The sequence below is a fragment of the Typopeltis vanoorti genome, chromosome 7, assembly GCF_054136105.1.
Source record: "Typopeltis vanoorti isolate ZY-2024b chromosome 7, IOZ_Tvanoo_1.0, whole genome shotgun sequence".
NCBI lineage: Eukaryota > Metazoa > Arthropoda > Arachnida > Uropygi > Thelyphonidae > Typopeltis > Typopeltis vanoorti.
In genome coordinates this window covers 121910600-121929967 of record NC_143555.1, presented here as the reverse complement: position 1 = coordinate 121929967, position 19368 = coordinate 121910600, and the positions used below count along the sequence as shown (strand labels likewise).

The 19368-nt window shown below is 38.0% G+C and overlaps 1 protein-coding gene across 1 annotated transcript in view; it reads right to left on the bottom strand.

Moving 5' to 3' along the window:
• Positions 1-19368, bottom strand: part of LOC150105008 (protein Obscurin-like) — a 790953-nt gene that overhangs the window by 115730 nt on the left and 655855 nt on the right. The gene's annotated exons all lie outside the window — the stretch shown is intronic.

Below are 19368 nucleotides of genomic sequence, written 5' to 3'. Positions count from 1 at the left end.
CATCTCCAGAGTTTGGTGAGTAGAATGATGATATAGCGGTTTACCAGATTGATACTGTTTGGTAAACACCTCCAAAAGTGATTTTCCAAAACATAGAATAAGGGGAATAAGGAAGTGAGAAGTTTCTTTTGAGAAGAGACTTTCTTTTGGCACCCAGAGCAGACCTCCCATGATGAGCCTCTTGACTCTGTGGGGTGCTGTATTTGGGGGGGGGGGTTCCCTTCCTCCACCATCCACTGAGTCCTCCTAATGAGGGATTAAGTATGTATTTTATGACTGTAGATCTGTCCGTGTGTTCATGTGGCCAGTTTGCTTGTTCTGAGAGACAAAAAACCTGAGTTTCCATATGAAAAAAAAACCCTTTGCCTCCTTATGAGACTGGCAAACTCACCTTTAGTCAAAAGAGACCAAATAAAGGTTCCTCACATCCTGGATGGGAATCGAACACAGGTCTTTTTTGACCAAAGGGCTTCATCTATACCGACTGAGCTATGGAGGCTCCACCTGTAAAAATAATAACATTGGGCTAGCATGGGGTAACTATATTCTCTCTCTCTCTCTCTCTCTCTCTCTCTCTCTCTCTCTCTCTCTCTCTCTCTCTACCCCCATCACTAATTATATCTTGGAATAATTTAAACAGAAAATATTTAACTCATTATTGTTAAAACCAGTGATTTCAGTTAAATTAATAACTAATGCCGTTACTCTTTTCTCATAATTATTATTTTATACAGGTATCTTCATGGAGTCTGAAAACTAGGTAGCTCAAGCTAATTCTTTTTACACAATACCTATTATAGCTCTACTTAAACATGTTCATTGAGAGGGCACTTGCAACATATTCAGGTAATTAATTTCATTCGTTCGCTATGGTCGAAATGAATGGAGAGTATTAATAAGGGCTTCCTTAATTCTCAGTATCACTATTTAAACAGTCCAAGAATGAAATTAATTATAGAACAGAAAAGGAGTTACTTATCTTTTCTGAATTTCTAACTGCTAGAAGCATTTTGGGCCTCTTTTTTCTTTTATGTATGAAATTTATTCATGCTGACAGATAACTTTGCTACAATTGTAGGAAACATCACTTATGTCATATCATCATCTATTATACCTTCCATTCAACATGTTTACTAACAAGCACTCATAACAAAAGTCAAGTAATTCATTAAACATTGTTATATACTCCATTCAACGTGAATGGAGTAAATAACAGCTTCTTTAATTTTTTCTATTTCCATTTAATCAATCCTAATCCAAGAATGAAGTTTATCCTAAAACAGAAAACAGGTTACCTATCTTTTCTGAATTTCTAATTATGGGAAGCCTTTTGGGGTTTTCTTTTTTTTTTTTTCTCTATATGAAATCTATTCACACTGACAAATAGCTTTACTATAATTGCAGTAAACATCATTTTGACATATCCCCCCCCCCAGAAGGAATCATTAAACCCCCTGAGAAAATTTTAACATGTTTGCCATGGAGGCACATAAAACTTTTCTCACATACTTGCTCGTGAGCAACATTCTCTCTAATTTTCTCTCATTTGCTCATGTTTGCAAGTTTCCAGTCTCAGACTCAATGTGCTTGCTAGCCTGTGCTCACAATTACAAAAGTCACAAGCCACAAACTCTTAATTTGACAGCAATGCCAATGTTGCCCATTTCAACATATTTGTCTAGCCACTCAAATTTAAATGAATCTGCAGTTTTTCCACTTCAGCTTCAACAATGACATTTTGAGGGTTTAATACACTAAAACCACTAATGTAATATTAATTTGCTTAAATCTCCATGCCTGCATATCTACGAAAAAATCTATCACTGTTTGCATAAATTCAAGTGACCTGCTGTCTAGACAGTAGACATTCTAAACAAATATGCCTCTGCAACTTGCTGACATCAGTGTCAGTTTTCCCACATGGTGCAAGCTAAAAGTTACTGATTAGAGTGTATTAAGTTAGAATGGGTTAGAGTAATTTTGGAGTGGAGACATGGGAGAAATTACTAAATAAAATAAGTGACATAGCATTTATCATATAATTTGTTTTTATAGTATGTTAAAAAATTGACTGTAAATTAGAAATTCTGAAATCAAAAATTTTGTGTGCACAGCTAGTTGGCATGTGCACTCCATTTTTTAACTGGTGTGCATGCACAGGCACACTGCTCATGAGAGTCTAACATGAGAAATTGTCTCATCATGTCATGACTTAAATGCATTCATTCTTTGTGCACTTGCCATACTTTTGGGAAATACATTCCAATAACCTGCCACTCTCCATGCAAAAAACTTATTGCTCACACGCTCCTCATACAGCTTCCAGGGATGACCTCTTGTTCTTTCCTTGTTTCCGCCCATTCTATGAAACATCGCATCCATATTGATCTGGAAATAATCCCTACCAACTTATATGTCTACCAATTTATATATGTATAATGTATAATGCTGTGCATTATGGGAAGGGTCTCATCAGTGGGAGCCAGACCCAGAGTTCATACTAAGGTTGAAGTCATGCCAAAGTCATAATTTCCTATACAAGTAGCATTGTATAAGAAATTTGTTTGGCTACTTGTATAAGAAATTATGACTTTAGCATTACTTCAACCTTTGTATCACAGAGAGGATCGACTGTGAGATGCGGTGATTAATACCCTTGGAGGGTAATGGATGGCAATGCTGTAGCCAATGAAGTCCTAACTGAGGCTCAGTTATTGCTGTTACCCTCCTGCCATGATCAGAGCTTTAATAGCTCAACAACACCTTATCCTTACGCTGTCCTCTAAAGATAATGGGGAAGATGAAAAGCATTCTTGCTTTACCCTTTAAGCCAGTCCTTATAAGGACCTTTGTATCACCTGATTACAATTAGGTTTTCATTACATTAAATTTGTGTGAAGATTGAATTTAGATTAGAGCTCGGAGTGAATTGATTACAAGGTGTTTACTTTCTACTGCTAGAAACTGTGCTTTCTTAGAACTTTTACCACTTATGGAGGCATTCCGTGAATCTTGCATTGCACTGGCACTAACCCTGCCCAAATGCTTACTGTTGTTGAATTTTAAATGAATAAAATTCATTAGGAATTTATTCGATCACAATTTAACAAGTTAAACCCTGAAAGGATATGCTTGCATCGTAGTATATATTAGATATATATAAGAAGAAGAATTGTGAATATTTCAGTGTAAAAAAAAAAAAAATTCTACTAGACTGTGGAATACATTTATATCTCCTCCAGAGATTTTTATTTAATAAGGTTAAAACACCTTATGGCAACTTGTTCTGGTAAAATATTTATAAGCTCTGTATTACTAAATCTTGGTATTTCTAGCCTAGCTCCCACTGATGAGACCTCAATAAAGGTCGAAACCGATCTGGGTAGTGGCCTCTTGCCTTTAATACAAAACATCATGCATCCCCTTCTTGGAGATGTGTTTTGGCATTAAGGGTAAATATTAAGATTAGTGAGCAGAGCTTATGCCACCTTTACCACGAGTTGCTTTGGTCTTGCACTACCTGTAGGATCAGCTAGACTTGCATCACTTGCAGGCGCAAACTTGACTTTTGTCTGTTTGCTTACTTGGGAAATGGAGTAAACCAGGTTTAAAATTGCTTGGTATTTTTAACATCTACTAGATTGTATATTTGATAGTGAAGTTTGGCAAATTTTATATTACTTGTTAAGATTGATACACAATGAATTTGCTGTATAAATCGCATATAAATGTGATGGGTGAACAACTTAGGTTACAGACAGTACCGGTAGGGGGTTAATATAAAAGGGTTAGGAACCTCTCCCACGAGGCTTTTTTTGTGGTTTTCCCTTCTCGATTGTCTGGACGTGTAGTTCGCGGGGAGTTCTGCTCTCACTCCCTGTAGTAGCAGTCGGAGATGCCACATAGTAGTTGGAAAGGTTGCGGGTCTCAAGCCCTATGATGAAAGGATAGACGTGTTGCACAGATAGTAAGCAACTCATGGGAAAGCGCAGTGACTCAGTAGCATGCTACATGAATGCAGAATCACCGTTCGCCAAGATTGTTCTTCACATAGGCTCGATATATTAGCAATGTGTGGACCAACCAACGATCGCAGGAATCCCAGCTGTAAAACTGATGGAAAGGAAATAGTTTGGAGAAAAAGAATCAAGAATCAAAGGGACAAGTGTAAAGGATCATCGAGTACGGTATTGTAACCTTTTGTTAAGTAATGTGTGTGAGGAAGAGAAATTAACTGTAATTTAAGAATTAAAGATTCTGATTAGAATAAGACAGGACTATAGTGCTTTGATAACAGTTAGACAAAAGGAAAGGAATGTTCTTTACATGTGCTGATTGATAATTATGTCTTAAAGAGTATTGAAGTGTCTTTATTTGAGTAATTTAGTCAAAGTCTGAAGTTTCAATTTTTTTTATGATCTAAAAATGCTAGATTATGATTCTTTTAGAAAAGTGATATGATATTCATATTTGTTTAAAATATATGTAAGTTAATTTGTTTAACATTCTAATAGTAATAATTAATTATTCTTTACACTGTACGACAACAAATATGTTAGATAAACCTTTTGCTATTTTTAATTTGATTGCCTGTGTCTAAGAATCGATGCACCACTCATAAAATATTAGAATCTAAGCAGGAGGGAATAAACGATAGTTAAGTCACGACTGCAAACAAAGGTCAATAGTGGGTACATCTGCAAGTTCACTTCTTGATTGGGAAACTCTTTTTCTTAATCTAAGGGTTCTGGGTGGCGCAGCAATAAAAAACAAATTTTCCCAGAACTTTAAGAGAGGCAAATTTCAGAGGCTTTGTCACCTGGGAATTGGCTCGACCCTGTGGCAATTCCTTTGTGTTCTCAATAGTACCATGTGACATCCATGGAAAGGTATACTGTACATCATATAGATATATAATAAGTAAATTAGGACCGTGTGGGAAGAAACTGTGAAGTTGCTTAGCTCAGCTTGAATTACCTACCTCCCTAAAAACCATACATCTACCACTGGTCCTCATCACGGTTTCTTCCCACAACACTCATTAATTCTTTCTCACAAACTTTGTTAGTAGACTACCTCAGTCTACAGAATTTTTGCTGGCAGGTCCCTAGACCTGTGGGATTTATTTTGCATTTATTCACAAATCAATCAATATGAGCGTACCTAATCTAGACACCATCATGGACTCGCTCGATGAAGAGCTGACACTTATCTTCATAAACAAACTTATTTCTAAAAAAGTTCAAGCTTAAATGGCTTAACTCGCTCGATAAAAAGCTAGCATTCAGCTTCTTAAAAAATTCAAGCTTGAATGTGCCAGCTTCCTAAATTTATATTCCTTACCTGATGATGATGAAAATGAAGACACTTCTCAAATGGATGAAAAACTTAACCTAGTGGTCTCTACCACTACTCCCTCTGATCAAGGAGAGACCCACATATGCAAGAAATGCAAAACTCTCACCACGGAGCCAATAAATGATATTGGCATGGACGAAGACTCTCCCAATTTAGACTCCTCTGCCTCTCCAATGAGAAGATGCCCCCAGTCATCTTAAGGGAAAAGCAGAGATATACAGCCTTAAGAATCATCGTGCTAACCTGCAGATAAACTATTCCATGGCCAAAAACATAGACGAGGGCATCAAAATTCAGCATGCCACAGTGACAGACTACAGAAATTTAACAAAGGAAATGGACGCTAGAGGTATTCAGTATCATACCTTCTCACTTACCTCGGAAAATAATTTGAAAGTGGTTCTCCAAGGAGTTTTCGAAGATATTGACCCAGATGAAATAGCTACTGTCCTTTACAAGATCTATCTCCTACAAAGATCAGCAGAATGTATAGCTCAAACAAGACTCCTATGCTTCTAGTTAATATGTAGATCCCTAATATTTATAAAAACATATACAATTTAAAGTCAATCTGTGGACTTAAAATTACATCAGAGCCACTGAGGAAAAGAGCTTCTTATGGACAGTGCCACAGATGCCAAAAGTGTGGCCATGCCCAGAAGTTGTGCAAAGCTCAGTTCAGATGCTTAAAATGTGACGAGACCCACCCCACAAATACTTGCACCAAGCCAAAAACCACCCTGGCTAAGTGTGCTAACTTCAGTAGCCCTCACCCTGCTAACTATAGAGGGTGTATTTACCACCCCAAAAACAGGCAGACTGAGCCAAACAGTCAGTCCACCTCATTATCTAAAACAAGAGTTCCTGAAATTCAAGCTCCTCAGTCCCCCACTAGTTCGAATAGGGAAACAGGTGCTCACCCACCATTACCCCCCCCCCCCAAGAAGATGAACCTTAAATATCAAACAAGGACATATGCCAATGTGGCTGCTCCAAAAAGACAGCCCAGGACCAGAATCTGCCTAATCCACATTCAGATATAACAGCAATCATCACCCCCTCTTCTCTTGCAAATATGCTACCGGATTTCAGTAACTTAAATCCATCACTAAGTACTATGAAAAGATTTTTACAGCAAACCCAGTCCATTTTATGTGCACTCTCTGATGTGTAGGAAAAAACTCACCTCAAATTCCCTAAAGATTATTGCTTGGAATGCAAACAGTCTCAAAAACAAAATACTAGAATTCCAAGAATTCAATGATAGATATAATCTGGATATATTATTAATTAATGAAACGCATCTGAGGCCTGCTGACAACCCCCAAATCAGAGGATATCAGCTTTACAGAAATGACAGACCTGAATATAGAGTAGTGGTACAGCCATCCTTATCAAAAACTACATCGCCCATCATTCTGTAGCCAACCCTACAACCACTAACCTAACCTCGAAATCACAGGTATTAATGTCATCACAAACTCAGTCGGAAACCTGTCATCTATCATTGCCCTATACTGATGACACAGCAATACTAGCCAGATCTTTTAAACCCATCTTGTCATCAAGAAACTGCAAGAAAACCTGCCGAAATTAGAGCACTGGTTTTCCAATTAGAGATGGCAAGTAAACCCTCAAAAGAGCACTGCCATGCTTTTCACTAAAAATTCAATATCTCTTAAAGAAGACCTCTTCATATTTAATATCAAAATTCCCCAGAAAGCAGAAGCCAAACATCTCAGTGTACTGCAGGACAGAAAACTAACCTTCAGCCCACATACAAAAGCCTCATATACAAAGGCATCAAAAGTCATCATGCAGCTCTACCCTCTTATCAATAGGAATAGTAAACTAGATACAAAAATCAAATTGCTCCTCCACTAGTTGATGATTTGTCCAATTATTACTTATACGTCTCTTGCCTGGAGCCACATTTCAAGCACAAATATCCTTAAACTGCAAAGAGTGTAAAACAAATGCTTATGCATGATTCTAAATGTGCCATGGTATATCAGAGATGTTCAACTTCATCGGGACACAAATATCCCTTATATCTACTGTTTCCCAATCTTGACCAGTAAAGTTCTTCTCAAAATCATCTTCACATTCAAATGAATTAGTTTGACAAGCAGCAAACTACAATGAATCAGATTCCTTCAAATATAGGAGACCTAAGCCCATCATAGTTCCTAACAAGGATCTATAACTCGTACCCACTCAGGCAGAGCATTTAGCTCATAAACTTTCCCCTACACAGTAACCTTATCAGATAGCAGGGGGATATAAAAGCATCATGCTTCACCCTTATAGACAGGAATGTTCTGTGTTCTGCTTTGTATCACCTCTGAGTTTGGCTCCCACTAAACTGACAACAGTACTACTTTGTTTCATAACTGGAAGTTCCAAGGATACCCCTAACAGGAGGGAGATCTTGCTTGGAGAATTGCATATGGCTGCCTTCCAGTCAATACCATCAAATGGAGGTATTGACTGGAAGCTGATCCATCGGAGATCCAATCTGTGACATCTGTTACCGATCGGAAAAAGTAGAACATGCATTCTACAGCTGCCCTCTTGCCCTGAGTATTCGGAATAGATTATTTAATGTGTTGGGCATTCCATTGCTTAGAACAGAACAGGTTATTTTTTTGCAATACCCACCAGCAGTGGAAGAGAATTTTGATCTTTATAATTAATCAATTAAAATACCATTTATGGAAGGTTAGAAAGAAACACAGATTTGTAAACCAACAATATGACATGCAAATGCTTTATAATATTATATTGTGGAAATTTTATTGTTCAGTCAGACGATTTTTGTATTTAGAAAGAATCATTTTAGGAAATATCAAATTTTATGACTAGGTGGAAGGGCACCCACATTATGCAATATTCACCAGGGGGAGATAAAATTCTGTCTATTCTTGCTATGAGAGGTTTTTTTAAATAGTTCCATCCTCTTAATTCAATGTGGTCTTATAGTCAATTGCAGGAATGACTGGAGAGCAATCCCAGGCAGAGAAGGCCAACTCAAGGCAGTTAACCCAGATGGGGCTAACCACCTGGGTATCAGTCATATTTATGCTTTAGTTTCCATTGGTCTTTTGGTTGTTCATCTATATGAGATTAGTGAAAAAGGAAAACTGATAGCCTTTGGCTATATGATGATCTAAAAGAGCTTGAGTCCTTTTCTCTATCTCATGCTATCTATCTAACTTTTCTTTCTCCTAATATTATCAGGCTCTCTTGCACCCCTATACTAACTACTCTGGGCCTATGATGAGCAACCCTTTACTTTTTCACCTCAATAAAGATTGAAACCAGTCTGGGTAGTGACCCTTCCATAATGCATAATATTATACATGTCCGCAAGGAGATGTGCTTTGCATTATGGGATGCCAAGGCAAGTGATGTGAAGTCATTAGCTTCTTTATACAAGTTGCCCCAGTCCAGAAAACAGTTCAGGTGCAAACTTGTTTGCTTACACTTGGATAAAGGATTAAACCAAGAATATAATTTCTTGGTATCTTTAATTTATTCTATCCAGCATCTTCAGCACTAAGTGGAAATTGGTGGAAATCATATCCAAGTCTGTAATGTTTACAATGGTGATCAAACACACAGCACACACTCAATTAGATTGTTTCTATAACATGGTGAGGTTATAGAAACAATTATTATATATTGATTGTTATAAAGATTGTTATAGAAACAAAACAAACATTGCAACTGAAAAAAAATGCCCTAACGAGGTACCCTCAGAGGGAAGGTGCAGATAAAAACAAAGTTAATTCATAAAGTCAGTCTTGGAATGAATTCTCTCTTCATCGCTTGCAAATTAATGCAGCTGTACCTACTGAGGTTATAAGTATGGCTGATGATGATATCTGACCTATAGCAACTTCTTTGCGGCACAGAAGTCTTCTATTTAATCTTGTGTGAAGGTGTATCCAGAGCATGGTCTGCCAGCCCTGACTTTCCACCTGGATGATCATGAATGTAGTTTTTATATTCTTGAAGATAGATTTTAACACCTAACACTCTGTCCAAAGAATGCTAAGTTGCAGGCTCGAGGAACTTTATACACTCCAGGATGTATTAGAGGATGAAGCTGATTCTTTGGAGAATGGATGAAGGTCATTAGTTAGCTGTGTAGTTTGAAAGTAGCATGGTGATTACATTTATAAAGAACTTCATAACTATCTTTTCAGATATATTCTGGATATAGTTATTCCTGGGCACATTTGAGGAAGGGGGGGGGGATATGGCAAAAGTATCCCGATATATAGGGGATGGGATGTGGGAATAGTTTTGCTGTGATCTTTTGTATCAGGGGTGATAGGGATAGGAACATGAGAATTCTGTTGTAGCTACTGGCTAAAACAGTGTGATGAAGATAACTGAGTTGTGTAGCAAGGGTTGTGTCATTAGAACAAATAACTCTGGCCCCTGTTTGTATTTTGAGGATGCCACACTATTAGGATGGATGATGGTGTGACTGCTTATATAAGTACGTTCCATTGTGTATAGAGCTCCTATAGACAGAAAAGGATAATGGAGCATTTTATAGTCACATAAATAGTGTGTCCAGGAAGGGAAGACAGTTGTTTTGTCCATTTTTCTCTAGTAAAGTGTATTTACGATGTTAGCAGTTTAAATGCACCAAAAATGTATCTAATCTGTCTAGACCAGTGATGGCGAACCTTTTTACCCAGGTGTGTCAAACATCTTTTTTTTTTTAAATATTGACGTTGTTGATGTGCCACTTGCATACATGCATTATAAATTTAACTACATAATCATAGATGGTGACTTATACATATCATATTAGGCTATTTATTTAATAGAACATTGATATAAAATCTACGAATTCATATTATACAATTAATTTAATAAAGTGAAATTACAAACTTACATTACATTTAATGACTTTTCTGTTTCTGAATACTGGTAGAAAGTTGCTTTATAGAAGGGCTATAGTGTGTATATTTTAATGCTACACAGGCAGCGCTCAAATCATTGCTCAATCTATTTCTCCCTTTCGATTTGATATTATTTAAGGCAGAAAATAGAGTTTCACAAGAGCATGCAGAAGAGAAAATTGTTAGAAGAGCTTTAGCAAAGATTTTAAGAGCATGAAAGTTTTTGGGAAGGCTATTCCACATGCTTAGAATTTCACAGTCTGAATTTTTACACAAGGTATCATGCAGACATTCCCGCTCAAGTCCTAATTCATTTCTGAGAGCAATAAACTTTCTTTTCCAGATAGGATTACACTGGAAGTTGGCTATTTGCATTTCTAGATCTTTTAAATCCAACCACTCAAAGCCATTTAATTTAAGATCCATGAATTCTGTTTCATCAGGATACTTTATGAATTGGATTGTTTGTTCTAACATTCAAAATTGCTCAAATCTAGAAGAAAACTGCTCAGTTACTGACTTTAGAACTTCAGTAGATTAGTTGATAGGTTGTTCATGATTTTTGGGGCTGGTTTCGTTAAAAAAAATTTCACTCTTGGGAAATACTTAAAATTGTTACTTTCTAAATCATGTTGAAATATTTTGAGTTTATTCTCAAAGCTCTTGATCGTGCCAAACATAACATCGTCAGATTTTCCGAAACCATGCTATTGCATATTAAGTTCATTCAGGTGCAATGAAAAATCTGTGAAAAACATCAGCTTACTGAGCCAAGCAGAATCGTTCAACTGAGAAAATTCGTGCTAGATGATCTTCGTATTAAATATAATTTAATTTCATTTAAAGATTCAACAAACCGTTCAAGTACTTTGCCATGACTCAACCATCGAATATTGTTGTACATTAATAGACCATTGTACACTGATTCAACTTCGCTTAAAAGTGAATTAAATTCTCATTTGTTTAAAGCCTGGCAACAATAAAATTAGTTACCTTTGTCACAATTCTCATCACATCATCCTAATCCTTTAAGGCTGATTTCTCACACAGTGTCTCCTCATTTATAATACAATGGAAACAAATCAGGGGATGACCAACATATTCTGTAAATTGTTTGATAAAACCGACATTACGGCCAACCATATTAAGCATGCTGTCAGTTGTAAATGAAAATATTTTCAATAAATCTATCTGTTTCTCACTGAACACTTTAACAACACAGTCGTGTATGTCTTTACCTGTTGTGTTTTGAGGTAAATTTTCTAACTTTATCAATTCCTTGTGCATAGAATCACCATGAACATACCTTGCAATAATAGCCAATTGATCTGATGACGTAATATCTGTAGTTTCATCGAGACAAATGGAAAAACAATGGCATGAGTATTATTTGATTTTCTATACTAGCATTTATTGATATAAATAGTATTCCTACTTTTTCGTAACTCTTTCATGCGCTTTACAATAGCTTCCTTATTATGAAAGTCCTCAAATAAAAATGGTGCACACTTTACAAAAGCTTCTTTAATATAATCACCATCATTAAGTGGTTTCCCATGTTCATCAATAGTATGTGAAATACTGTAACTTGGGGCTACTAAATTTGAAGGACCTGAAACAAATTTAATTAAAGTCCCTGATTGTGATTTTGCTAGTTTTAGATGTTGCGATTCTTTGCGTTCTTCAAAAGCTTTTTCTAGGAGCCATTTGTGCTTAGTTTCAAAATGTCTTCTTACATTCCAAGTTCTACTCACAGATAGCTCACCGCACAATTTACAGAGAACTTTATCGCCTCTATCAATAACACTATATTGTTCAGTCCAGGCATCTTGGAAATTTCTTCCACTTCCTTTCTGTGATAATTTTAGTTTTTTATTAGTGCTAGCTGCCATTGTAAAAGGGTTCACAAATTAAAACAGAGCACAATTATATACACCAGTAATAATTAATAAGAAATAACAATTACTGGAAATGAATTATACACCAGCAACTCAAATACTTAAGTGGCAGACCATGTAAGACTACCACTACTTCTTTCAGCAGGGTTGCTAGATTTATTACCGGTCGTCGCAACCTTGTTACATTTTACTCTCTATCATGCTCCTACATAGCAGCTATTTACTAGGTTTTGTTGCGATGTCATCGTAAGTTGTTACTATATGCATTATTTAACAAAATTTACTGATTTAATATTGCAACTATAAAAATGTTTTCATTATTTACTCAGATAAATTCAATATTTAATGCTGCGAATTATATTTTCTGTTAAAGTGGCTTTCAATATGTTTAGAACTCGTATTACTCAGTCAAGAGACTTGGAATGCACACATCAACAAATTTCACACAGAAGTCAAATGAAAACTTTAAGTTTATAATATATAAAGCACTTATTTATAAGTTTGTATCACATAACATTGATAATAATTTTTATAAGTTTTTATATCATATTTCATTATAATCATTATAATTTCTGCATATGACTATGCAGAAATTATAATGATTAAGAAAGAAAACGTAAACTTAAAACGCTCGTTGTTTATAAGCTAATTACAAAATAAAATAGAAATAGGCTAACTATAAAATATAATTCTTTCAATGAACCAAAACCTACCTTCGCCATAACTGAGAGCGATCTTACACGATTTATCACCGTTTTTTCATCAGAATATCAATATCTTTCAACATCCAAGGTGTGTCACCTGAAGCCCTCAAGTGTGTCAGTGCTGACACGCGTGTCATAGGTTCGCCATCACTGGTCTAGACTACGAGACCAAATAGCAAACATGTCATCTATTAGACTGTTGGTTTATATGTAGTATTGAAAGCTTAGTTTTTCTAGAAATCCTGCAGAGAGATTCTAGAGGGACAATGAGTAGAGCTTACTGTAGTCCCATCTCACTGTTTGTATACTTTTCTTTCCATGAAAAATAACCTGAGTCTATGGCGATTTGAATAATTCAAATATGTTGAGAGTAAATATGTGGATTGATAAGGTCTAGAGTTTCTGTCAGTGGTACATTGCTAAAATTGAGAACATCAAAGTTGATCATGATGTCTGAATTTTTGGGGTTAAGATTTTTTCTTATGGTTTTAAAGGGAACAGAATTTTTAATAAGGATAGAGAGTTTTCTGCGAAGAGGAAGGTAATTTAAAAAATTTTAAAAATGCCATTGTTTGGCATTTTTTAAATTAAGAATTTAAAGGAAATAGGATTTTTATTAAAGAAGAGAATTATTTGTGGGGGGGGAAGTGATATCGCTGATTGTTTGGCAAGTTTGTAGGTGGGATTGTCTGTGCTATCCACTATAGGATGAAGGTAGGAGGGAGAGTTATAAGCTTTGTGAGTTTTTGGGAAACTGTATATCTAAGATGGTTTATTAAACATGGTAAATTCAAGACTCTTATAGATGAAACCCTCAAGTACAGCAAACAGTATGGCCTCAGTTTCAACTTTAAAAAGACAAAAAATCATGATAATTTCAAGAGAAAAGGAAATACCAAAAATATGCATCGATATAAAAGGAAATAAAATTAGAACAGGTGCAAACATACATATACCTCAGACACTTGATCACAGAGAATGGCAGGACAGAAGATGAAATTAGAATAAGAATTGAAATTGTAAGGTCAACTTTCAACAATATGAAAAATCTACTGACATCTAGAGAATTAAATCTGAAAACAAGACTAAGAATCTTCAAATGTTACATGTGGTCCACATTATTATACAGAGTAGAGACATGGACATGCTCCAATCTGAGTGTGAAAAAACTGCAGGCTTTTGAAATGTGTTGCTGTGAAGAATTATGAGGATATCATGGAAAAACAAAAAGACAAATGAAGAGGGGCTAGAGATGGTAGGCATAAACAGGAGCCTGATAAAAGAAATTAAAAAGAGAAAAGTCAGCTATTTCGGACATATTCTGAGATATAACTGCCTACCTATAAAGGACACTTCTCAAAGGAACTGTTGAGGGAAAGAGAAGGAGAGGAAGACAAAGATTGGAGTGGATGAAAAATATGGAAGACTGACTTATCTCTCATATGAGGAATGCAGCAAAGAGGCACAGAACAGGACATGGTGGAGACATATAGTAGTCAATCTCCTGGAGGGAGAAGACATCTGACAAGGACAGGAAAGTTTTAGATATTTGATTATTTCTTGGTGCAAACATGCAACTATTTTTTATTATTAATTTATACTTTTTTTTCTTTTGAGATTTAGTGAGATTCCAATCTATAACCTGATAAGTTAGAAGACTGTTCATTTTTCTGTTATATTCTTTTTTGATCTATTATGTATTTGATCCAACTTGGGCATACTCAAACTCAAAGAGATGGGTATGAAAAATAGTCTTGTGACATAAATAGAAGAATGGCTGACTGACAGGTATCAAAAAAAAAAAAAAAAAAAAAAAAAAAAAAAAAAAATGCATGGAGGTACTATGTCTATGAGAAGTAGGATGATCAGTGGGATAAACAGTTATGTACTCTGGCCATTGTTGTTTAACTTTTATATCGATGATATTACATTTGATTTGAATGGTAATATACAGTTATTTGCCAGTAATGTAAAAATTAGGAAAAGCAGTAAGGAACATATCCTGTACAGAAAACCTGCAGGATGGTAGATAAGGAGCTAAAGGTTAAAACCACATTGATATGGTGGTTGAGGTATATAACTTCAACGTTGAAGAGGACAATAACTTGTAGGAATAAGGAAGTTATTCTTCCACTGTACAATGCAATCATATCTGAGCACAATAGTGCTCAGATATGATTATCTGGTTTCAGAGATGATGAGATAAATGAAAGGATCTTGTTAGATCGTGAATCACCCATACAGGATCTAACAAGATGTATCTAACCGGAGGAACATACTTGTCCTTTTTTGCCATCAATTTAAATTTAGTAGAGAAATATTATCATGTCAAACTAGATAGAATATGATTAAAGAAAAAGTATTAAGTCTGAGGCTTCCTACAATCTTAGACAATGTAATAGAATTAATGTAATTTTGAATATATGATAAAACTTATGTAAACAAGAAAGTTAGTGCACTGAGTACACTGCTAACAAAAAGGTCGAAGGTCACGGGAATACCATGGTCGTGACGTAACACCCGTAGCTATAGAATTTGTGGAAAGATATTCGTGGTACGCATTCCTGAAAATACGACTCCATAAGATAATGAAATGACGTCACCGAGTAGAATGAATAAGGAACTCTGGTGTGTGTGTGTGTGTGTGTGGTTCGAACTCAGAATAGAGGGCGCTGAAAAAGGAAATATATACGGCAGCATGGGTCTGAACCGCTCTCGTTTTTTTCTGTTCCGGAAACTTTGCAGTGTTAACATCGCAGCCACGTGGGAATTTTTTCATTGTTATAGTTACTTTCTGTTAAATTTATTGTGTCTTTTTTAACATTTTTACTAACTTTGTTGTTTATTTACTAACCTTTAACTTGCTGGTAGCTCTTTTTAGCACTATGGGATTATTTTAGAGTCTTTGGACTCTAATTTTTTTTTCTTTTTTAGGCGCAGAGACCGGAAATGAGTCGAGTGATCCCCCCCCCCCAGGACCCAGACCCTAGGAGTGGAGATTCCAGGGTTGGAAGACCCCAGAGTATTAACCAAAGTTCTAAAGGAGAACGTAGGAGCTCAGAACATCTTCTCCTTCACCAACTCAGAGGAAGATGATTTCTGTTTGTCGTAAAGAACATGATGACGAGGGATAAACTTTTAGAGGGCTTCCAAGTCCAAGGGAAGCAGGTGACCCCTACCATGGTTGGGTCCCAAGTGCAACAACAAAAATCAGCCGCTTCCCCATGGAGTACATCGAAGCCGGAGACGACGTGCTCATCCAAACATTCAACAAGTGGGGGAAAGTGAGCAATATTAAGAAGAGCATCTCCCAGGAAGACCCCGCCTGGTATTCTGGTGAAGTCACTTTCACTATGGTCATGCGACAGCAAGTGCTAAATCTCGTTACCATCGGCATGTCGTGTGTCATGGTGAATTATCCCGGAGTGCAAAGACCGTGTCTGCGATGAGGCTCAATTGAACATCTGGGGAGTGACTCCCCCCCCCCGAGCCAAGTGCTTCGATTGCGCAGACGTCTGGCACATTTCCAACCAATGCCCACACCCCTGCCGAAAGTGTGTCAGCACTGATCATAAATTAACATCTTGTCCTCTGTGTACCTTTGCCGAGAGGGCAGGGGTGCCTATTGAAGCACTTTCCCCACAGCCTACAAGAGACGCCAGTGAATTTCCGGTTCTCTCCAACACCAGCGGGGAGAAAACATTTACATAGACGGTCTTGGGAAAGATCAAGAAGCATCCGATAACAGCAGAAGAAACTGTTCCCCCCCCCCCAGCATAACATCAGCTGAGGAAACAGTCTCCCCCTCAGCCACTTCCACCGTTCCACCACCATCGGAACAAGAACAAACAGCCGAGGGTAGAAGAAGCAATGGATAGAACAACATCAGTGGAAGCTTCTTCTGTTGATGCTTCCCAGACCTCCCCTGCAGCAGCCCGCATTCCTCTCCCTGCAGAACAAAAGAAGACACAGGAGGGGGTACAAGATCTTCCACCTCCTAAAGAACTTCCCAAAAGAAGTGGCTTCCCCAAGATCCAAGAAGAAACACCACCAAAGCCACTCCAAAAGAAATACGGACTCAACAAATCTGAGTCCGAAATGGAGGTGGAAACCCCTTCCAAACACAAAGAAAGTGTCAACTCAAAAAATTTACCGGCTCCCATTTTAATCTCTGTGACTTTGAAACCAAAGACAACAAGATCATTAGTTTTAAGATAAAGAACATTCCCACGAGTTCGAGATTCTCTCAAACTCATGCAGAAAACTGGAAGCCAGTCTGCAAGGTGCCGAATATTCTACCTCCCCCCTACAGATTGAGTCGCTCACTAAACACGTAAAACAACTGCGACTCAAAGATCTAGGCCGGGTTCAACAACCTAAAACATTGTAATGCTACCCCCCCCTTCTGAGTTGCCTCTCTCAACATCAGAGGGCTCCGTTCACCATCAAAACAAGAGGAGGTGTGGAAGCTTATGCTAGCCTTTAACATCCAACTCATGTTCCTGCAAGAAACTCATTTCTTCCATTACCGGGACATGCAGGAACTGAGCCATTAATATCCCGTCACATCCTTTTGGAGCTTCGGCACAAGAAACACCATCAGGGTACTTATGCTAGCCTCCCTCCTTGGAGCCTTCCATAATATCCAGAGGGACACAGAAGGGAGAGTCCTTGCCATCGACTGGAAGTACCAGGGCTGTATCACTAGATACATAAACATCTACACCCTGGCAAATGCAACATTAAGACCAGCATTCTTCCAGTCACTCCATACATACTTGTACAGCACCCATCACGTCATCTTGATGGGGGACTTTAACTGTGTGGCAGACCTGGCCTACGATAAAGTAGGGGGTAATCCAAACGCAGGTACAACTGGCTACAGGGATTTGGAAATTCACCTCAGGAATCTCCAGTTAACAGACATCTGGAGGGCTCACAACCCCTACTGTCGGGATTATACTTGGACAGGCTGAGGCATCGCCACACGGATCGATCGCTTCTATTTAACACCTTCCCTTGTCTCCAGAGCCAAGACAATAAGGCACGTTCCAGTTAATTCTTCCATCTCGGACCACAAATTAGTCGTGCTCAGGTATCATCCTTTAGAAGCTGTAGATGTTGGTCCGGGCTCCTGGAAGTTACCACCTGACTTCCCGTTCCTATTCTCAGCCAAGCTTAACCAACTGTGCTCCACCTGGAGCACTGCCGGCTGGGACTGGGAAGCCTGGGCACAACTAAAACTTACCATTAAAAAAAACATGAAACAATGGGGCCAGGAATGTGCCTTCCTCAGAAGAGCTCAGATCCTTGATCTACAAGGAGAGGAGCTGGTTCGTGGCCAGCGAACGCCAAGTATTTCCATGTCACAACGCCATCAGTGACATTAATCTTGACATTGAAATGGAGAACAGAAGGAAGTGGAAGAAAAGAACATTAAGATCCGTCTCCACCTCTGCTCGGAAGACAGGCAATCGACCGCGTTTTTACAACAGGCGTTATGTCAACTTTGTACAACAGGCGTTATGTCGGCAGGAGCAAACCATTACTACCATCACTGAAGGTGGGCGTGACTACACCACAACACCCAACATCATGAACGCCTTCTGGGGGTACTACAGTCAACTCTACCAAGACAACAGTGCCCCCCCCAAGGATTACTCCTATTGGAACATTGACCCCTTCCCTGTGCACAGACAAGCAGGATTGGATGAACCCATTACAGCAGCCAAAATAACATCAGCCTTCAAGCAATGCCATACTAAGAAAGCGCCTGGGCTAGACGGATTAAGCACAGAACTCTACTGAGAGGGCTAGGACCACATCCTCCCCATTCTCGTGGCAATCGTCAACATCTTCCTTACCACCGGAAACATGCCATGGGAATTTCTGGAATGCCATACCATCTTCATCCCGAAGACCAACAGGGACCCTTCCAAAGTCAAGAATTCGTGCCCCATCAGTCTGTCGAACACGGACTATAAGATCCTTGCCCGTGTTCTCAACAACAGACTGAAGATCGGAATGAGGTACGTCATCAAATGTACACAAGTGTATGGTGTTTCTGGTCGATCGATGGAGTTCATTCTCATCTTCATCAGAGAACTGCTACGTCTGGTTAACATTAAAAGCTACTCCATGGCATTGCTGACTATTGATCTCAACCGAGCATTCGACAGCATCCGGCACTCCTTTCTCTTTAACATCTTGGAGAAAGTCGGGGTCAGCAGTGGACTCCTTAACATCATCAGAGGAGGCTACAACAACAACAGCTCCACTCGCCTCCTCATTAACGGTTCAATGTTATCCCCGACACTTTGAACTTTTACAACATCCTACACAAGTTCAAAGTGTCGGGGATAACATTGAACCCCTCGGCAAAATTAAAATCAAGGTGTATGGAGTCTGGGACCTGAACAACATCCCTGCAGGTCTTGTCCCTACTGCCGACCCCTTCACCATCTTGGGGGTCCTGTTTGAAGAACA